The sequence below is a fragment of the Puma concolor genome, chromosome A3 (genome assembly GCF_028749965.1).
Source record: "Puma concolor isolate L17-30 chromosome A3, mPumCon1.1.hap2, whole genome shotgun sequence".
Classification (NCBI taxonomy): domain Eukaryota; kingdom Metazoa; phylum Chordata; class Mammalia; order Carnivora; family Felidae; genus Puma; species Puma concolor.
In genome coordinates this window covers 4166310-4185348 of record NC_141669.1, presented here as the reverse complement: position 1 = coordinate 4185348, position 19039 = coordinate 4166310, and the positions used below count along the sequence as shown (strand labels likewise).

The following is a 19039-nucleotide window of genomic DNA, read 5'->3' as shown; positions in this document are numbered from 1 at the left end:
TGCAAACTGGTGCAGCCACTGTGGAAACCAGTGTGGAGGTTCCTCAAAAAATGAAAAATAGAACTACCCTTTGATGTAGGAATCATACTACTGGGTGTTTACCCAAAAAGTACAAGAGCACTAATTCAAAGGGAAACATGCACCCTTATGTTCATAGCAGCATTATTTACAATAGGCAAGATATGGAAGCAACCCGAATGGCCACTGATAGAGGAATGGATAAAGAAGATGTGGTATATATAGTGGAATATTCCTCAGCCATAAGAAAGAGTGAAATCTTGCCATTTGTAACAGCATGGATTGAGCTAGAGAGTACAATGCTAAGGAAAACAAATCAGTCAAAGAGAGACAAATACCGTAGGATTTCACTACCATGTGGAATTTAAGAAACAAGATGAATGAACAAAGGAAAAAAAGAAAGAGAGAGACAAACCAAGAAACAGACGCTTAACTAAGGAGAACACACGGGTGGTTACCAGAGGGGAGCTGGGTGGGGGGAAGGGGGAAATAGGTGACCGGAATTCGAATTCATGGGAATTAGCATGAAGACAAAAAATAAAAGAAAATGACAGAAGAAAAAAGGTAGGCAAAGATTTTATAGACAAGAAACAAACACACTAACCATAAAAGACAAGGCGTTGGCCTTTGTCAAAACTCATCAAATTATGCATATAGAAAACTGTGTATTTTGCTGTAGGCAAATTAGATCTTGGACAAAATTTCTGGAAAAGAGGAAACTAATACAGCTACTGTTGCATAGGGACTCACAAAGTTCTCTGTATTGTAAAGGTTGACAATGATTCATATTTCTTAGAAATCTCTTAAGGAGAAACTCAAAAAATTTTATCATTAGGTCACTCCTCACTGGAGCCCCACTGAGTCCTGTCCCAGCCCCTGGACCTGCCCTTTATCGTATGACTGCTCCCATACCTGGCTTCCCCAATAGCTACCATCTTACACACGGTTCATTTCTGTATCCCACGCATCTGGTACCAGGGCCGTTCACAGTCAGTGCTCAATATACGTTGAATAGATTGGTTATTAAGAAAAAGTATGCAAATAATCAAATCGTATAATCCATATGACGATGAACTGACCTAGGCGACCAGCCTCCATCCTCCACTGGATGGATGATTACGGCTTAGAGAAGATACCATTTACATAAAAGGGGTAGAAAGGGAGGAAAGAGGAGAGAATATGAGCTTCAGTTAAAAAGAATTAGTTATTGAGACTTTGGTTTCCATATATTCGGGACCAGCATACGTGCTCAGCAGTGTAGGGCTTTGAAGACTGGGGTAGTGTGTAGAAACAGTGGCATTTCTTCCTATTGAAATCTGTGCATCTCTGGTTATATGTGATCATCAAAAACCAAGAGACAGGGACCCCTGTGTGGCTCAGCCAGCTCATCGTCTGACTCTTGACTTCCACTCAGGTCATGATCTCGCAGTTCGCGAGTTCGAGCCCCACGTCAGATTCGGCGCTGACGTTGTGGAGCCTACTTGGGATTCTCTCTGTCTCTCTCTCTCTCTCTCTCTCTCTCTCTGCTCCTCCCTTGCTTGTTCTCTATATCTCTATCAAAATAAATAAAAATAAACTTAAAAAAATTAAAATTAAAAATAAAAAACCAAGGGGGCTGGGATGGTTCAGTTGGTTAAGCATCCGATTTCGGCTCAGGTCATGACCTCACTGCTCCTGGGTTCGAGCCCCCCCCCCCCCCCCCCCCCGTGTCAGGCTCTGTGCTAACAGCTCGGAGCCTGGATCCCGCTTCGAATTCTGTGTCTCTCTCCCTCTCTCTCCCCTCCCCCACTCATACTCTGTCCCTCTCTCTCTCTTTCAAGAATAAATAAACATTAAAAAAAAAAAAAAACAGGAGACTAACAGAACACAGGGATTATTTCCCTTTGCCGCATGGCTTGAAACCCCAGAGCTCTGTGATCTCCGCCCGCCAGTAAGTCAGGAACACTTACTGAAGGCCTGCTGTGTGGGGAGCACATGATTAGCTGCTGGAAATTGATTCATTTACATATTTATCACAAATTGAGAGTACCATGCCCTTTTCTGTTAGTAAGACAAATTATTTAATTCATGGCCCCGCAGACTACTGCTTCAAGCCCTGAATATGGGAAGTCAATTTGTATTTATTAAATAAATACTCTGGGTGGGAACAACAATGAGAAGGAACAAGAAAATGTTCTGCTGAGATGACCTATCAGGTGAATTTCCATGAAACAGCTGGCGAAAATATAACACACGTCGTGGGATTTCTGAGCTGTTAGGCACACATCCATGCTTTCTCTCTTTAAAGAATGACAAAGGTTGGGGTGCCCGGGTGGTTCAGTAGGTTAAGCCTCCAACTCTTGGTTTCAGCTCAGGTCATGATCTCACGGTTTGTGAGTTCAAGCCCCATGTCAGGCTCCACACTGAGAGTCTTGGGATTCTCTCTCTCTCTCTCCCTCTCTCTCTCTCTGCCGCTTCCCTGCTCTCTGTCTCTCTGTCTCTCTCTCAAAATAAATAAATAGAGAGATGGATAGATAGATAGATAGATAGATAGATAGATAGATAGATAGACATTTAAAAAATAAAAGAAAAAAGAATGACAAAGGCTACCATGGGCAGTGGGTCATCCAACTGATCCAACTCACACATCCAACTCACACAAGAAATTGTGTGAACATTTGTTGTACTACTGTGTACCAGGTATGCAGGATAACTTGTGTACAGTTGGTTAATTGCATATTCAAGCTAAAAATTCAGATTGTCTTATGAGATGAACATCCTGTCTTTACAGGAAATAAAACTGAGAGGCAGAGAGGTTTGCACACGTAATCTATCATTCTTCAGCCAGTAAGGAACAGCACAAGGATTTGAATGTGGGGCCGTTTTCCATTCGGTGATGATTCTCAGTTCACTGACTAAACAGTCATGGGGTTGATAACTAGGGCCTCACATCTGGGGAGGCTGGAGGAGACTTTTGTTTTTCATTAGCAAGGGAAGAAACTGTAATAATGGCTGTTTTGAACAGTGTTGGAAAGGGGACCCAGGGAGGATTTGGGTGGGAAGGAGAGGAGGTCTAGGGCTCCAGACTGAAAATCGTGTTGGATGTTTGAAGCATTCGGAGACTGGAAATTCTTAAGCTAGAAAAATGATGCACTGACCCAGGCGAAGCGATCAGACTTAGTTGAGTCAGCACGACAGATTGGTCCTGTATATAACTGAGAGGAAATAAAACTATTTAAGCCATCAGCTAAGTGTTTCCCCCTATAAGTTACAGGAGTCTAATTGGAAAAGATCACTGGTGTCATTGGTTTATGGTTCCTCCTATAGTTTCCTGATAATAGGAGTTTCCTCTTTCTCTTTTCCTGGAACGAGGGATTTAATCTTTGATGGGAAAGATCCAGCAGACCTTTGACTTCCCATTTAAATAGCCCCCGATTGGCGACCTCTCATTGTTGGTGGAGGCAGAGCTGCCTTCACAATGGGGCATTTGAGTCCTTCTCAATGGGGAATTGAGCTTTCTCAGGTCGGGAGAGGATGAGTCAGATTGCACAGTGCTTAGCAGGCTGAGCACAGCATCACGGCCCAGCTGTCATCCCTCAAGAAGACTGGGGTTAGGTGCCAATATGTACCCGGAGAGCGAGTTCTCCATTAGCCAGATGGAACTTCAAGCTGTTGCCAGAAATTGCCGTCTTAAACCGACGCTGTGAAATGATACTCTGCTAGACAGAGAAATATGGATCATCAGCACAACCCTGGAGAGTTGAACAGACCAAGTTGATACTGATGTGACTCCGTTCTCCAGGGAACTGCGAACGTCCACGGGGTGGCCTGTGAGGCCACGGCTAGCCGTCGTCGTCACGTGCCTGGCCCCCTAGGTCCTAAGGGGCGAGCTGGAGTCCCGGCCCTAAGACCCTGGACGGCAGCCAGGTGGAAGCTGCACATCTGGGACCTGGTGTGAGAGGCACGTTGACAGCAGTAGGGGACAGACGCAGCTTCCATGGAGGAAATGGAGGGGTGCGTGCTGGCGGAATGGGCAGGAGGGCAGAGGGGTGGGGTCAGAGCGAAGGGAGGGAACAGCACATTTCTGAGGAGCGCGCCTGCGAGGGCCAGTGGAGTGGGGCTCACGGAGGGGAGGGGCTCCTGCCTTCTCGGAGCGCAGGGACCCCGGGGCTGCAGGGATGCTTCGTCCTCCCGCGGGGCCGGGAGGCAGAATCTCAGGTCCTCCCGACTCCCCCCTACGCACATGGTGCTGAAGGGGCCTGAAGTGCCCCTCCAATGACAAATGCATTTTATGGTGATGGAGGCTGAGCTGTACGGCCCTTCTTGCACCAGACCTCCCTCTCCTTCGTGTGCTGTGTCTCCTTCACACACACACACACACACACACACACACACACACACACACACGTGCGCACACACACACACGCACACACATAGCTACATATTTTTATGAATCATTTAAAAATAAATTACAGATAAGATGTCCTCTACCCCTAATCTTGCAGTGTGAGTTTTCAACAACAAAGAAACATTTCTCAGAAATACGGCACAGGAAATTCAGGCCCCGCTCCTGTTGTGTCATCAACAGACCTGGCTCAGGTTTTAGCAACTGGAGAAACTGGGCTAGGTCCTTTGTAGAATGTGTCTTTTTAAAAAAAATAAGTTTATTTATTTATTTTGAGGGAGAGAGAGAATGCCAAGCAGGCTCCTCACTGTCAGTGCAGGGCCCGACCTGGGGCTCAATCATGGGAGCCGTGAGATCATGACCTGAGCTGAAACCAAGAGTCAGAAGCTTAACCGACGGAGCCATCCAGGCGCCCCTGTAGAATGGGGCTTAATCTGCGTTTGTGGAATGTTTTCTTGCGATCACTCTGAGTATTCCTGTTTGGGCAGGAGCACAGCTGTTGTGATGGGGACCTCTTCCCGGTGCGGACCGTCAGAGGCACATGCTGGCAATCGTTCCCCTTAGTCTGGACTTCTCTGGACCGGGAGCCTCAGACCCACGGCCCAGCCACCAGCCGGAGAGCCGTCCCTCAGAGAGCATTCTTGAAACCCCATTGGAAGTAGGATTCCTCTCCCCACTGCACAGATGTTATCTATGATGGTAACATATTTCATCGTTTTGTAACCCTCATCACCATCTGAAATTCTCCATTTGTTGCTCATGTGTTGGGGTCATGGCGTCTGGCTGCTGCATCCAGAGTGTCCGGTAAAGGGCATTGTTCCCAGCAGGTGCTCTACACCTCAGCCCAGAACGAACCCCGGGACCACACAACCCAGGTGACCATGCACCCAGACTGTGTTCCCCTTCCTTCCTGCACCCCAAACCCTCTCAACACGGGTGTATCGTCATTCTGAGACCATGCCATGAAATTTCACAGCCCCCCCACCCCGAGTTTGACCTGATTTGGCTGCCTGGGGCCATAATTTGTCATTTAACTGCGTGGCAAAGCCCCACTCAACTTTTCAAGCGACAGTGCAAATGTCACTTCCTCTGCGAAGTCATCCCTACCTCCACAAGAGAGAATCAATTTTCCTCATCTGTGATCCCAGAACAATTTATTCGTAATTGTGGACTTGTGTGGCACATAGCCCACTAACAGCTAGGTGCCTTCGGAGCTCCTGAAAGCCAAGGCTGTGTGATATCGCCAACCCCAGGCAAAACATAGGAGATGGTCATTTTTTCTTTCTTTTTTTGTTTTTGTTTTTGTTGTTGTTTTCAAATGACAGCTTCCACCCAGAAAATCAGCACGAAGCCCATCCAGGTTTTGTATGTTGTCACGGCAGCCACACCCATTACCTGCTTTCCTCATTTGATAGAACAAAAGGTCTGCCATCCCCCCCGCCTTGCTCTGCGCTCCCAATAACGGCTCTACTGTTTGGGCACAAAACAGGAAATTCTGAATTTCTCACTCTGAGGCTTTAAATTCCAAAAATGGCCCCTAAGCAACACTCACGTTTGAGTGTTATTTATTTTGAGCTAATGCACTAATGGGTTCAATAGCATATTTATTTGGTTTTTGGCAGGGGACTGACTGCCTTGACCTCAAAGCAGAAGCACCAGGGGACATTCTGGAGGAAAGATGAGCTGTCTTAAAAATAATAAAGATGGAGAAACCTCAAGGAACACCATGGATTCAGCCTCTGGATAGACTCAGGAATATACCTATGCTCACGATAGGTCACCCCATGTCTTCCAAAGATCAAAGCCCAATGAGAAGAAATCAGAGAGGATACAGAGGAGGTTACAAATGAGAGTAAGTATTTATTGAGCACATTTGTTCCTCTGTGAGTTGGCCTGAGATCCTCTCTGTCGATAGTGGAGAGGTAGTTCTAGGGTAAGCTCCGTGCACGCTGGTGGCTTGGGTGGCCTTTCCTGAATGCTGGTCTACAGACACTGCCACACGAGCCATGGCAAGGGTCATAGGCATGACCGAGAACAGGGTGTGCTTGTTGAATGACTCCATATAGAGATAAGATATAATTGACTCCAGTATGTGCAGAAAACCCCCAGATGTGCTCTTAACTTAAAGCAACCAGACTCTCCAAGGACACACGTTTGTTCTGTGGGCCCTTTTCATAACATGGTTTTTATGTAGGAGCCCCTCCCATGTAGACGTGCATTTGAAACATATTTCCTTCTCATGTCTTATCATCGGGGTCTAATTTTACTAGTCACCTTTCCCTACAAAATGGGTGAGGGAATTAAGAGGTCACAGACTTCCACCAACAAAATAGGGAAGACATGGGATGTGAGGTACAACGGAGGAAATATGGTCACTCATATAGTAATCATTTGGTACGATGACAGGTGGTAACTAGACTTATCACTGGGATCATCTCATGATGTATGGAAATATCAAATCTCTATGATGTACACCTGGAAAGAATAGGATATTGTATGTCAATTACATGTCAATCAAGACCAACAAACAAATACAGACACTATTCATTTGAAGCAAAAAAAACCCTCACCTACTACACGGCTGCCCGCGCACCATTCTGGATCTGCCCCCCTCTCCTTCTGCGGAACTCTTTTCTAGAAGAGCCCACCTTCTGAATTGAAACCCACTGCATACATCCACCACCCTGTCTGATAGGCCACCACCTGGAGTCAATTGCTGGCTTTGAAACAGAAATGCAAAGTGTAAAAGAATGAATTTAAAACTGGCTCGTGGAAGAATGGTTGCCCATGGAAAAGTACCGGGTGCCATTTTTAATTGCGTAGAAAATTGTGTGAGCTGACAAATGCACACAGGGACGGAAAGGTAAAGTCAGGTGGCGGCTCCAGAAAGGTTAGTTTGGGAGCTAAGCAGAGGTGGTAGTCGTGTATGCGTACACATTAAGCTTCGAAATACCAAGAAACACTGAATGCTCCTACTGAGTCATTGGGAAACATGGCAGAGATTGATTCCAGGAATTTTATATCCATCTGTGATGGCCCTTCCATTGAACGTATTCCTGTAGAATTAGGAAGAGGCTAGAAACTAAGTTAGGACCGTGTGCACGGCTATATGGGACTGGCGTGCGCCTTCAGAGCTCAGATGTCACATCAACACAATTCATGCGCAAAAGCTGTCACCAGCCGGACCCCAAGATTTGACCTTTACAGCTCACCTGCTTGTAGCCACCGGCATTTGTCCCACATTTTTCCCTCAGCTCTTCTTTCCAGCTCGCCTCCTTACTCAGGCAAGGACCCTAACATCCCATGACGGAGATGGAAACTATCCCTCAAGCAATAACAGCTCAAGGTTCCCACAGAGACAGACTGGCCAGACCAGTTTGGGCATCCCGCCCACCCCCCACACACACTCACGCCTGCGCAGATGGACCACGGAGAGACGGGTCGGTCCCTTTACTTCATTGTGATTCTAAGTCTCCACCCCGGGAACAGGAGCCTCGTGTATATAACATATAGCGTATGCACAGGCGGGTCTCCTTAAGGCGCCTGCGTGACCTCAAGCTGCCTCCACCTGCGGTGGTGAGGCCTCCCTACCTAGGTGTTCCTCCTGACCCTGAATAAAAGGAGCCCAGCCCCCCTTGCCCGGGGAGTCAGCGCTTTGGAAGTCATTCCCCCTGATCTCATTTGCTGCACATACTTCCTTTTGTGCGACAACTCACCTGGTGTGTTTTTACGACTCACCTCGGAGAGAACTCACGTTGGCTCGGTTACACAGCCGGAACCTCACGGAGAAGGGTGATCATCCCCTCCTCTGGGAGAGAGGGACACAAGAGGGGCACAGGCATCTTGGACCCCAAACAGGTCCACGACCAGAACTGCAAGACAATATTCGCAATGGCAACATGATCCCCCTTATGGAGAACATTCATGATAATAAGATAATACAAAAACTTCATTTTTTAAATTAAAAACTCCCTTGTTTCTCTATGCATTATTTATTTCTTTGCATCCTGAGCTGATTATTTATTCCGTTCATAATTTCCACGCTGTCTCTGTCACTCACTGTCTTCCTATCTCCTTCCCCCTGTCTGGGGTGGAGAAGTGTCTACACTAATAAAAGCCCATGTGTAAGAATCTTTCAGAAATATGCTGATTTCTCCAGCTCTCATGTCATGAGTGGCACTTCTCATTTTGTGTAAGATCAAGATTTTTTTAACAAAACATTTGTTTTACACTGGCATTGTTGGTATTTGCTTGAGGTCGTATGTGAAAATAAGGGCCCCGTTTCTCTTTAGAGAAGTCAGGATTTATCTTCTGCATAATGGAACTCCTCAGAACCAGCGCCCTGACCCATCTGGAGGTGTCTCCTTTCCCCCAAGTGTTTTATATTCAAAACAACTGAAGATTGAAAATGTCCTGCAGTATGGCACTGTGAACTTTCCAGACCTTTCTTGGTGAGATGATTACAAACCTCCCGTGGACACCTAAATGTAATGTGAGGTTTGGAATTGATCCAGACCTGGGAAAACATAGCAATGAAGGACATTTCTGAGACAACAGATAACTTTGATCATGGATTTTGAATTAGCTGGTGGTTTTGCATTGTTGTTAAATATCCTGATTTGGATAATTATACAGGGATTATGTAGGAGAATATTCTTGTTCTTAGGATAAACAGAATGAAATATTTAGAGGTAACGAGACATGTCATGTTCAGCTTCTTACCAAATGTGTCTGGAAGGATAAAAGATAATGAAAAATAAGAAGAAAAATAAAACTCAGTAAATACACACACACACACACACACACACATAGAAAGAAGGTAAGAACAGTGTGCAAAAGGTGAATAATTGTTGGGTCTGTAAAGGTTGTGCAATGTTTGCAGTGCTCTTACAGCCCTTCTGTAAATTGAACTGATATTTAAGTAAAATCCGCAATTTACAAAAAAAAAAAAAAAAAAATCATTCGAGAAGAAAGTCCTCACTTACTGACTGTGTTGATCATTAACATTTTTCCTTGTTTTCCTAGATACGCGCTTTAAAAAAAACTGTATTTATAAATTAAATAAAATGTTACTAAAACTCCAGGGAGTTGTGGCTCTCGTAGGTTTTTTGTTTTCCTCCCTCAAAGGTTGCTTTGGAAAATAATACCCCCCCTTCTGAAACAGCCCTGCTTTGCAGGAATCTCAATAAAAATATTTAGAAAATAGAGGGAAAATAGCACAATATTTTGCCGAAGGATATTCTTCGGGTTTGGTCTTTGGCCTTCGCCCGTCTCTCCCTCTGTTGGCTTGAAAACTCATGCCTTTTGGTGTCCGGGTGATGCGGAATCGCAGAGGACAAAAGCAGGGTCTCTGAGCCTCTCGGGTCTGGACTCTGGAGGCCTTTCTCCGTTTGAAATATTCCAGAGACCCGCTCACCATCAGCGAAAACCACGCCAGTGCTGGCGGGAAACGCGGCACTCGAGGTGTGCTATCTGTGAAATGGCAACCTTGGGGTTCAGAAATGCAGAACCGGCCTGAGTGTTTCCACTGGCTGCGGGTGTGCAGAGGAGGGGTGAGGCCCTGAGGGAGGAACAGCGAGCGACTGGACTGCAATTGTGTCTCCTGGAATCAGAGGGCCTCTCCTTGCTGACCTGCCAGCCGGCTCCCTGGAATCCTCCCCCCCCCCCACTGTGTCGCTGAATAGATGGCAGGGGACCCCTCAGCCCTCGGGCCGCTTAGCTTCAGGCTGGACATGAATTGATTGCACGGATGTACCCTGTTTGCTTCCGCAAAATAAGTCAGCAGCCTTGCGGGATGGGCCGCATGGTAACACCCCCTTTTGCGGGCCTGCCCGTCTCTTCCTGTCTGTTGCTGCTGGCTTTACCGCTCCCCCCCTCCCCCCCCCCCAGTCCTAAATAAGTTCTTACAAGCAGCAGAGACTGCAGGGAGAGCCATTCAGGACCCTGGGGGGAGGAGCGAGCGCTTGAACACGGGGATCTAGTGTTTTCTTCCCTTTTCTTTCCCTCCTCTCCTCCCCCCTCCCCGCCCTTTTAAAGAAACCCACCTTCCCTGCTCAAATTCCAAATCGTTTCAAAGTGCAGCAAAGGCTTCTCCTCCCTGCGTGCCCTTCTCCTTTCAAAGGGAGACCGTCTGAACAGAAAGCGCAAGTTTATTCAGGTGGCATGAATCAAACAAGCCCCCAAGTGACACAAAGCCGGGCTGCAGACAGCAGCCCCTGTGTGTCTCTCATTGCCTCCGTCCTAAGAAGCATAACAAAACCCCAGAAAAACAGGCGGCCAGTAATCTCCTCGCCTTCGCCAGAAGCAGGGCGATGGCAAAGCTGCCCTCTCATTATCGTCTCGGTCTCAAGGTTAGAATTAGACCCTTAGGGTAAGGAGCTGTCAATTAGAGATAACTCCGGCCAATGCCGGCTGAAAGCTGGAGTTATCTCCTAGCAACCCGCGCATTCAGGGTGCCCGTCCGTCCTAAGCGCTGCCGGCTGCTCAAGAGTCATCTCGAAGACAGTGAAATAACCTTTGCAGTCAGAGCAGACGCGTCGACAATTCTCTTCCCTCCGTCCTCCGTGGAGTCCGGGTGACATTTGGCTGGAAGTGGGTTTGAGTCTGGAAAGAGGGAAGGTTTCCTTGTGGTCCAGCGGCAGATGTTGCAAAGGGAGGATTTAAGAGGGGGAGCTGGCCCGACCGTCAGGAAATCTGAATGCAATCTGGAGGCTAGATACCCTCGGCTTCCAGATAGGAGTCTGTCATGTTTATGTATAAGCGGACGGATTCTTCCCTCGCGTTGCCTGTTTTATGCTTAGGAGGAATTTGCCAGCACTGCAGTGGCTATGGTTACTGCGGGGACTCAGCCTTCCCTTAAAGCCGACAAGCATAAATCCTATTAAGAAAAGCACATGGTTATGCACCATTGATGTAGGGAACATCACAGAATTGACTGCTAGAATATCTGCTCGGTGCAAAAAAAAAAAAAAAAAAAAAAAAATCACATACATTCCTCAGCGTTGTCTCTTCATTAGATTTGGGGATCGTGTTGTTGATTTTTCTAATCTCAAGCAGAGTGAGGATGACAGAATGCTGGGTGATGACCAGGGGGTGGGGAAAAGCCAGCCTTTGATTCTCCATTGGTATCTACGATAACAAAGGGATACCCCAGAAATGTTGTAAAAATAGCAGAGGCAGAATACCCAGCCTGCTGCGGGGTATAAATTAGGCATCGCTCTTGGAATTAAAGATTTGGCTTCACAAAGCTCTTTTGTAGGATAACAGCCTCCTGGGTTCCTGGAGCGGACCCCAAGCACTGGCCTTTTGGTCGGAAAGCTCCTCAGGGCCCACCCCTCGGTCACTCCTGGGGGTCAGAACTGCTGTTGTGAAATAGGTCTCACTCCTGGTGCCATCTTCGCTGAGGCCCAGGGCCACGCCCACATGCGCCCTGCAATTTATCATCCAAATCATTGTCTTATTTTGTTTTTAATTTTGGGGGGGGGACTTCAGTCATTCTCCAGTATTTGGGGGACAATGATCAGATAGCCGAGGAACAAACAAAACCCACGCCAAGGAGGCTGACCGATGGGTGTCGGGTGGGAGAACAAAACGCATTCTGGAGAAAGTCAATCTTAGAGCACAAGGGCGCAAATCGTTGTCATGTTGGCGGCTGTGGGTTTATGCAAGGAGAGATCGGTTCTTTATTAGGCAGCACGATAAATAAAAATGTTCCTTATATTCCTTCTCCAACCTGAACTGTTTTGCCGTGGATTTATCTTGACCCTCGCTGCCTGCAGATGAATCACTCATTAAGCTCAAATGCACGTGTCGTTGTGTTACCTCTGGTCGACACCACGGTACCCGGGAAAGATTTGGACGGGGGGGAGACGCTTGAGGAACTTTGAACAAATCTTTTGTGTGTGTGTATCTGTGAATGGGACTTACATACATGTCTGCTTTGGCCGACTCTAAAAATCAAGACGCTGGCTTAAAAAAAAGACCTAGCCAATATATCAAACACAGCATGGAATACCCAAGGCCTTAAAATCAAGTTATGTGTGATTTGCAGAAATGGACCCTTCCTCACGAGTGGGGAACGTGGATGCAGATTTAGAAATCGCTTCACGAGGCGGATGGATGCACCTTGGCTATTTTTCCCCGTGGTGATTCTACATCACAAATATTCAAATCTAAGCTGTTGTAAGTAAACACAGGCTTGGAGCATTTTTACAAATACTGCCGTTGTTGATGTTTTTAAATCTCGAGTTCTCTCTCTAGCATGGAGAATATCCCTGCATTTGTAACATGCTTCTTGGCACTGGCTTGAATACAGTGAAAGAAAAAAAAAATTGACTCAAAAAAAAAATCAACAGCAATCAAAATTTACTTTGTTAAACAGCAGACCAGTAATCTCCCAGGACTGTGTGTCGGGCTGTCACTGCTGGTTCCCTAGGAGATGGTTGAAGTTAACCTCTTCACTGCTGTATGAATTGCATAAATTCTCCGAGCATCATCACCAGGCCCTCAGGCCCGCCTACGGCTCATTAATCTGTGGCCAAGAGCCTCAATTTCAAAGGGTTTTCGGTGTGTAAAGAGGGTCAAAGATCAGGCTATATCTAGATGCAAATTTGATTCCTTCCGGGCTTTTGGGGTACCTCGCCTTACTAAGTTTCTATTATTTGATGTTGCAGATACAAGAACGCATCATTAATTAATGCTGGTCAGGATTTGATAGCTCTTTAGTACACAGACTTCTCGAAGAAACTGATGTCTCCTGACTTCCACGACATATAAGACCAGACTGTATTTCCAGAACGAGGTTTAAGGGCTACCATATTTCATGTATGTGCATATGTGTATTTAAAAAACAAAATGCCGCTTTGAAAACAATGTGAATTGCTTTCTGATTCTTTACACATGCACTATTTGATAGACATCTGATATAGATGCCATATGTGTATATATAATGATTTTAAAACAGTATTTCTTAATGTGCTCAGCCATAATTTTCGATAGATGTCCATCCAGGGTTAGCTGTTGGGGAAACGTAATGGCACGGCAGAGACCGAATCCTTCCTTGGCTCTGTGTTTGCAAAAGGACCCTGAATAAGTCATCCCCTCGAGAGCCCCAGTTTCTGCCTCTGAAGAAAGGGAGGTTCAAATGAAGTGAAATATTTGCAAGGGAACGATGGCGTTTAAACTCTTAAGCAGATACGAGGCATCTCTATAATTTCTATTTCTATTTCTGTTTCTATACTTTCGTGTCAGTTTTGCAAGACATTAAAAAATATATACCTCAGTATCATTCAGAATCGTTAATCTTCAAAAGCATGAAAAGCAGCATTTACAGGCGTATTTTTTATTACCCCTACGTTGCCCACCCACAACCGGAAAAACATCCCTTACTGACCACGCTTAACTGAAATAAATTTTCTAAGTGTACAAATGTTCGTGTCTCGTACGTAGTTTGAGTTTCCTTGTCCAGGGAAGGTACCTAAGGTCATTCGTGAGGTGACACCTTTGGCAGGTGGTACTTCTCTTGCCAATTCGTGAGCACCAGCCTTTTCTCCCTCGTACCGTTGTCCTTGCCTCGTTATAGCTATTTATGGCTATGTTGACCGATTTTCCTTACCACGATAGGATGTCCCTAATCTGAAAAGCTACTGCCGTGGCTAGAATCAGCCATCAGAAACTGAAAGGCTCTGATAAATCCGGGAAATATAACAAAAGAAGATGTTTATCCCAAGAAAGCATCTACGACTAGACTCATACCTCTAACCTAGGGGCTTCATCCTAAATGCGTTTTGGACTAAATTTTGGTCTCGCTTTCGGATTCCTAATTTTCAAAAGAGCATGCTGCTCTGGAAATTTCTCTACTTGTCAAAGCCCATGCAGCCATGGAAAAATACAGTTGGAAGAATCAGGCCAGGTAAAAGAGAGCGTTCTGTATTGAGAAGCGCACAAAGACTCAATTATCAAGGCCTTCGCTGATTTTTATTCACCGTTTTATTCTTTTGCGGGTGTCTATTGGAAAAAGCCGCAGCTTGAAATATGCGTGTGTGTGTGTGTGTGTGTGTGTGTGTGTGTGCATGAATATGCACACGCGCATGTGTACGTGCACACGCACATAGCAAGAGCCAACAGATTAACAGCAAGCTAAGAGTAACAAAGCTTTCTTAAAAGTTGCACTCGGTTATCCAAATCCGATTTTGCCATATTTTCATAGTCCACAGAGCACCGTGTTTTAATTTATCTTTTCACCATGGCATCACACAATAAGCTCTACCTGGGCAGGCAGAAAGTGGGTACCACATTTATGCGCTAAGGCGTCGCCCCATCGTGTGATAGTGAGAAGGACACAGAAAGGCAACTGGACGACCCTTTCGCTCCTACAATACCTAATCTGATGAACTAAAGTCATTAGAGAAAAGCCTCGCTGGTCATATATCACCCACGCTTTGAACTTAGCCATGCATTAGCTATTTCCGAGATTTATTCATGAAAACAATCCTGGGTCTGAATTTAGAATGGGTGAGGGGCTGCCGAGTGACCCCAGGAGCCTGCGGGACCCTGTGGCCCACTGCTAGGCAACAGCCCATCCCAGGCGCCTGCAACAGACAGACCACAAAAGGAATGACCTCATCTACAAATCAGCTATTTGATATGCAGATCGGACCGCGGGCCTCTTCAGTAACACAGCACTTCGCAGGCAGCAGGTGCAGGGAAGAAGTGAGTGCCTTGTCATCATTTCAAAAGCTGGGCTGCCTTCCTCTCTCCCTCTGGCCCTTAACAATTTCTGAAGCTCGATTATCTTCATTTTTTATTTAGACGGTCCATTTACACAATCAGGGTTCCTCCTCTGCTCTCGGTTCAGAGGCCGAACCTTAAGCCCAGACACGAGGCCGGATTTAGAAGCCACACGAGCTATTGAGGGAGGATAACATCATCCCACCTCTTCTGAATACGTAGTAGAACGACACAAAAATACCGGCGAGTCTGTCCACAGAGCCGTTCTGTCCGCCGTCCAGTACCTTGCGTTGCCGATGACATCCATCTCGAAAATAATGATGGCTGCCTACGGCAGAAATGGAGGTGGCTTCTCCATGTGTGCTGGAAGCAACAACGTAAGTTAAGAGTGAAATGAAAATATTCACCTCGATCCTTTATCAACAGCTTTCTTTTGTGGTCGCAATGGCATTCAGCACAGCGGCTGTGGAGGCCTCCGGTCAGAATGACGGCTTGCTGGGTCATAGGATGAAGGTGTTTTTTAGCCAAGAAGGAAAACAAACAAACAAACAAACAAACAAACAATTCATTACACCCCACCCCCACTCCCCAGCCTTCACACCAGCGGTGAGGTCTTGTGTGTGCTTCATACGGCTATAAAGTGCAATGTAATATAATTTATATTGTCTGTGGTTGCAGGTTATATCCTGAAAGTCATAAACTATTACGGTTTTATGGCTCTGCTGCAGCTATTAACTAAATGAAAGAGTTATTCATTTGAAATCTGGAATCTGTACAATGCCCGGGCTTAAGTTCATCAAGATCCACGGGTGTAAAATATATAAAAATATGAGAGAGAAAGGATTACACACAGTGGGGGTGGGGGAAGGGGGGGTATCATCTTGTTGAATTTCTGCTCTGCATTTATGTTCACATGTCTGGAGGGTCTCATGTTCTAGTCTTGGACTTGAATCCCAACAGCTGGTTTGGATTGGGTTGTGTCTATGTTTTATGTGTATCAAATACGAAGATTGTGTGCATGTTCCCACACACACAGGACACGTGTGTGTGTGTGTGTGTGTGTGTGCACGTGCGTGTGTGTGTGTTTAGGTACAGAGGAACACGGGGGTGCCGAGTAAAATGAACATTTGGCTTTGGCGTAAAAACGTGCCGTGTTTTGCCACAAATCAACTCTTTCCTTTTCAATTGCTTATATACGTATCTCTTTTCAGGGCCTGTGAGTTCACTTTTTAACATTAGCTCTGAAGAAGTCACCAACACGTGCTGCTCCTGCTGACTGGGGGTTGGGACACACAGGCAGCCCCTGCCAGGCACACTGCTGGTCCAAGATATTTTAATCTCCTCCTTAGCATTGGAGGGATCCCTGCATATGAAGAATCATAGATTGCTGCCGCTGAAAAGCACAGTGTGGGGTCTTACCTTAGCAAACACGCAAACAAAAAGGTGGAGGCTTCGAAGGAGTGGTGAATGAAGATTAAAATCCTGGGGATACGCCTTTTGTCCATCAACCCAAGAAATAGAGAAAAGGATTGCTGGGGCCCCCACTCAAATTGAGGGCATGCGAGAGTCTGTTTTCAGAGGCTGATTATCACCCTTTGTCACCAGCTGAAGCCTCCTGCCCACACCTCCACCTGGAAGCCCCAGTGTGGCTAGATTTGGAGGCCTCTAAGAAAGGAATTAAGGTTTAATAGGGTTCTCATCATAGTAGACAGTATCTCAAATGCCACAAAGCCACTTAAAAACAATACTAATAATAAATATCTGTGGCTAAGTACTATTGCCTTCGGAGGCATGTTTTTGGGGTCCCGGTAGTATGAAAGGAAGGTAGGGTCTTGGATCTCAAAGAGGTGCCCTATGGCATGGATTAAAGAAAAATAACTAAGCATAGCTGGGGAAGAAAAGAGCCAAGTAACACTGAGCGGACAGCAGGCACTCTGCTGGCGTCTTCTTTAACCTCCCTCACGGTAACTCTCAGAAAGAAGCACGCATCCCCCCGCTACCCAGGTGAAGAAAGTTGAGGGTCAACTTATCCGAAGTCATCGAAGAGATTGGCAGATTCACACCCACGATGCCCTGTTCCAGGGCTCCCCTAATTGTCTGCTCCAGCTCCAGGTGTGCAGGTGAGAAACGAGGTCTCCCGACTTGACTCTTCGGCCCCCCTTGGCCCCACGTAGATGACGAGGAGGCTGCAGAACATTCTGTGTGAGAAGAAAATGAGCGAACGTAGATTGAGGTCGGAGAAAACACTGACCACGTGGAGGGTATCGGCCAAATTAATTTGGAATCCTATAAGTTTGAACCATGAAAAAGAACGCAGAGAGCAGTTAGCCACAGATTGCGAAGGACCCAACTGAGGACAGAGTTTATTCTTCCGATGCTGGTGAGTCATTAGGATCTCTGCAAAATACAGCTACTCGGAAGGAGCACATTTAGAACTCGCACTAGTGGGGGGGCACCTGGGTGGCTCAGTCGGTTAAGCGTCCGACTTCGGCTCAGGTCAGGATCTCGCGGTCTGTGAGATCAAGCCCTGCGACAGGCTCTGTGCTGATGGCTCCGAGCCTGGAGCCTGCCTGGGATTCTGTGTCTCCCTCTCTCTCCCTGCCCCTCCCCCATTCATGCTCTGTCTCTCTCAAAAATAAATATTTTTTTTAAATAAATAAATAAAAAAAGAACTTGCACTATGGGGGCACTTGGGTGGCTCAGTAGGTTAAGCGCCCGACTTTGGTTCTCATCATGATCTCACGGTTCGTGAATTCAGGCCCTGCATGGGCTCACAGCTGTCAGCACAGAGCCCACTTTGGATCCTCTGTCCCCCTCTCTTTTTGCCTCTCCCCTGCTTGTCCTCTCTCTCCCTCTCTCTCTCTTTCTCTCTCTTTCATACTTTCTCAAAATAAATAAATAAAACCTTAAAAAAAAAGAACTTGCACTATTAACAAAACTTTGCCTTTCTCCAGGAGATAGGCCCCAAGCAGAGATGGGAGAGTGTGTCAAATATTGTCTCACTTGTCTTTACTTTTGGTGTGTCTCTGGTTTGATTCGATCCCGAGTGAGGTACCACCTCGCACCCCATGTGTCTCTCTCCTCCATAGCGTTGGGCTTCTCTGAAAGCCCCATGAAAACGTAAGGTGGCCATTCGTTCAGGGGCGATCGTAGCTCCTCAAGGCAGAGGCCATGACTCTTCTCTGTAAACTGCAGACCTACCATGGTGCGCACCCTGTCACACAGTAGGTGCTCGGTAGGGACCTGTTCATCAGGGATTTTTAAGGGAACCGGAGCAGGCGCAGAGACAAATGTCCTCCGGTGCTGGAAGGGTGTGTTCGAATCGGAAATCTCAGGTCGGTGCCCTGGGGAAAAAGAGTGGCGGTGCGGAAATGAAGGACCGGTCCTCCCCACAGAGTGAGATTCGTGTTAACCGGGGACAACAGATGGCCAAAGAGTGGCTGCAAGTCAGTTCTGATCCGGATGCCCGGGCCCATTTCACACAAAAAGATATATACATGCTTCACCTGAAGTAGGTCCTTGAGCCCAGGACCAAAGCATTTGGGAGGATTATATTTATTTGAAAGGTATCATTGTTCTGGTTAAAACAAGTAAAAGGAGGGTCACCTGGGTGGCTCAGTCGTTTGACTTCGGCTCAGGTCATGATCTCGCAGTTTGTGGGTTCGAGCCCCGCGTCGGGCTCTGTGCTGACAGCTCAGAGCCTGGAGCCTGCTTCAGATTCTGTGTCCCCGCCTCTGTCTGCCTCTCCCCTGCTCATGATCTGTCTCTCTCTGTCTCAGAAATAAATAAAAACATTAAACTTTTTTTTATTTAAAAACATTAAAAATTAAAAATTAAAAAAAAAAAAAAAAACCAAGTGAAAGGAATGGAAGCTCCCGTGTGCAGGCACAACAGAGGAGGTAAAAAGAA

At 46.4% G+C, this 19039-nt stretch overlaps 1 long non-coding RNA gene across 1 annotated transcript in view; it reads right to left on the bottom strand.

The window, feature by feature from the left end:
* Positions 1-6238: 6238 nt before the first annotated feature.
* The window catches only part of LOC147582194 (uncharacterized), a 106628-nt gene continuing 93827 nt past the window's right edge, over positions 6239-19039 (bottom strand). The window contains exons 3-5 of the long non-coding RNA XR_015248832.1: positions 15538-17328; positions 8119-8274; positions 6239-6877 (exon numbers count right to left, since the gene is read on the bottom strand). This is a non-coding gene — a long non-coding RNA (uncharacterized LOC147582194). The remainder of the gene's footprint in view (positions 6878-8118; positions 8275-15537; positions 17329-19039) is intronic.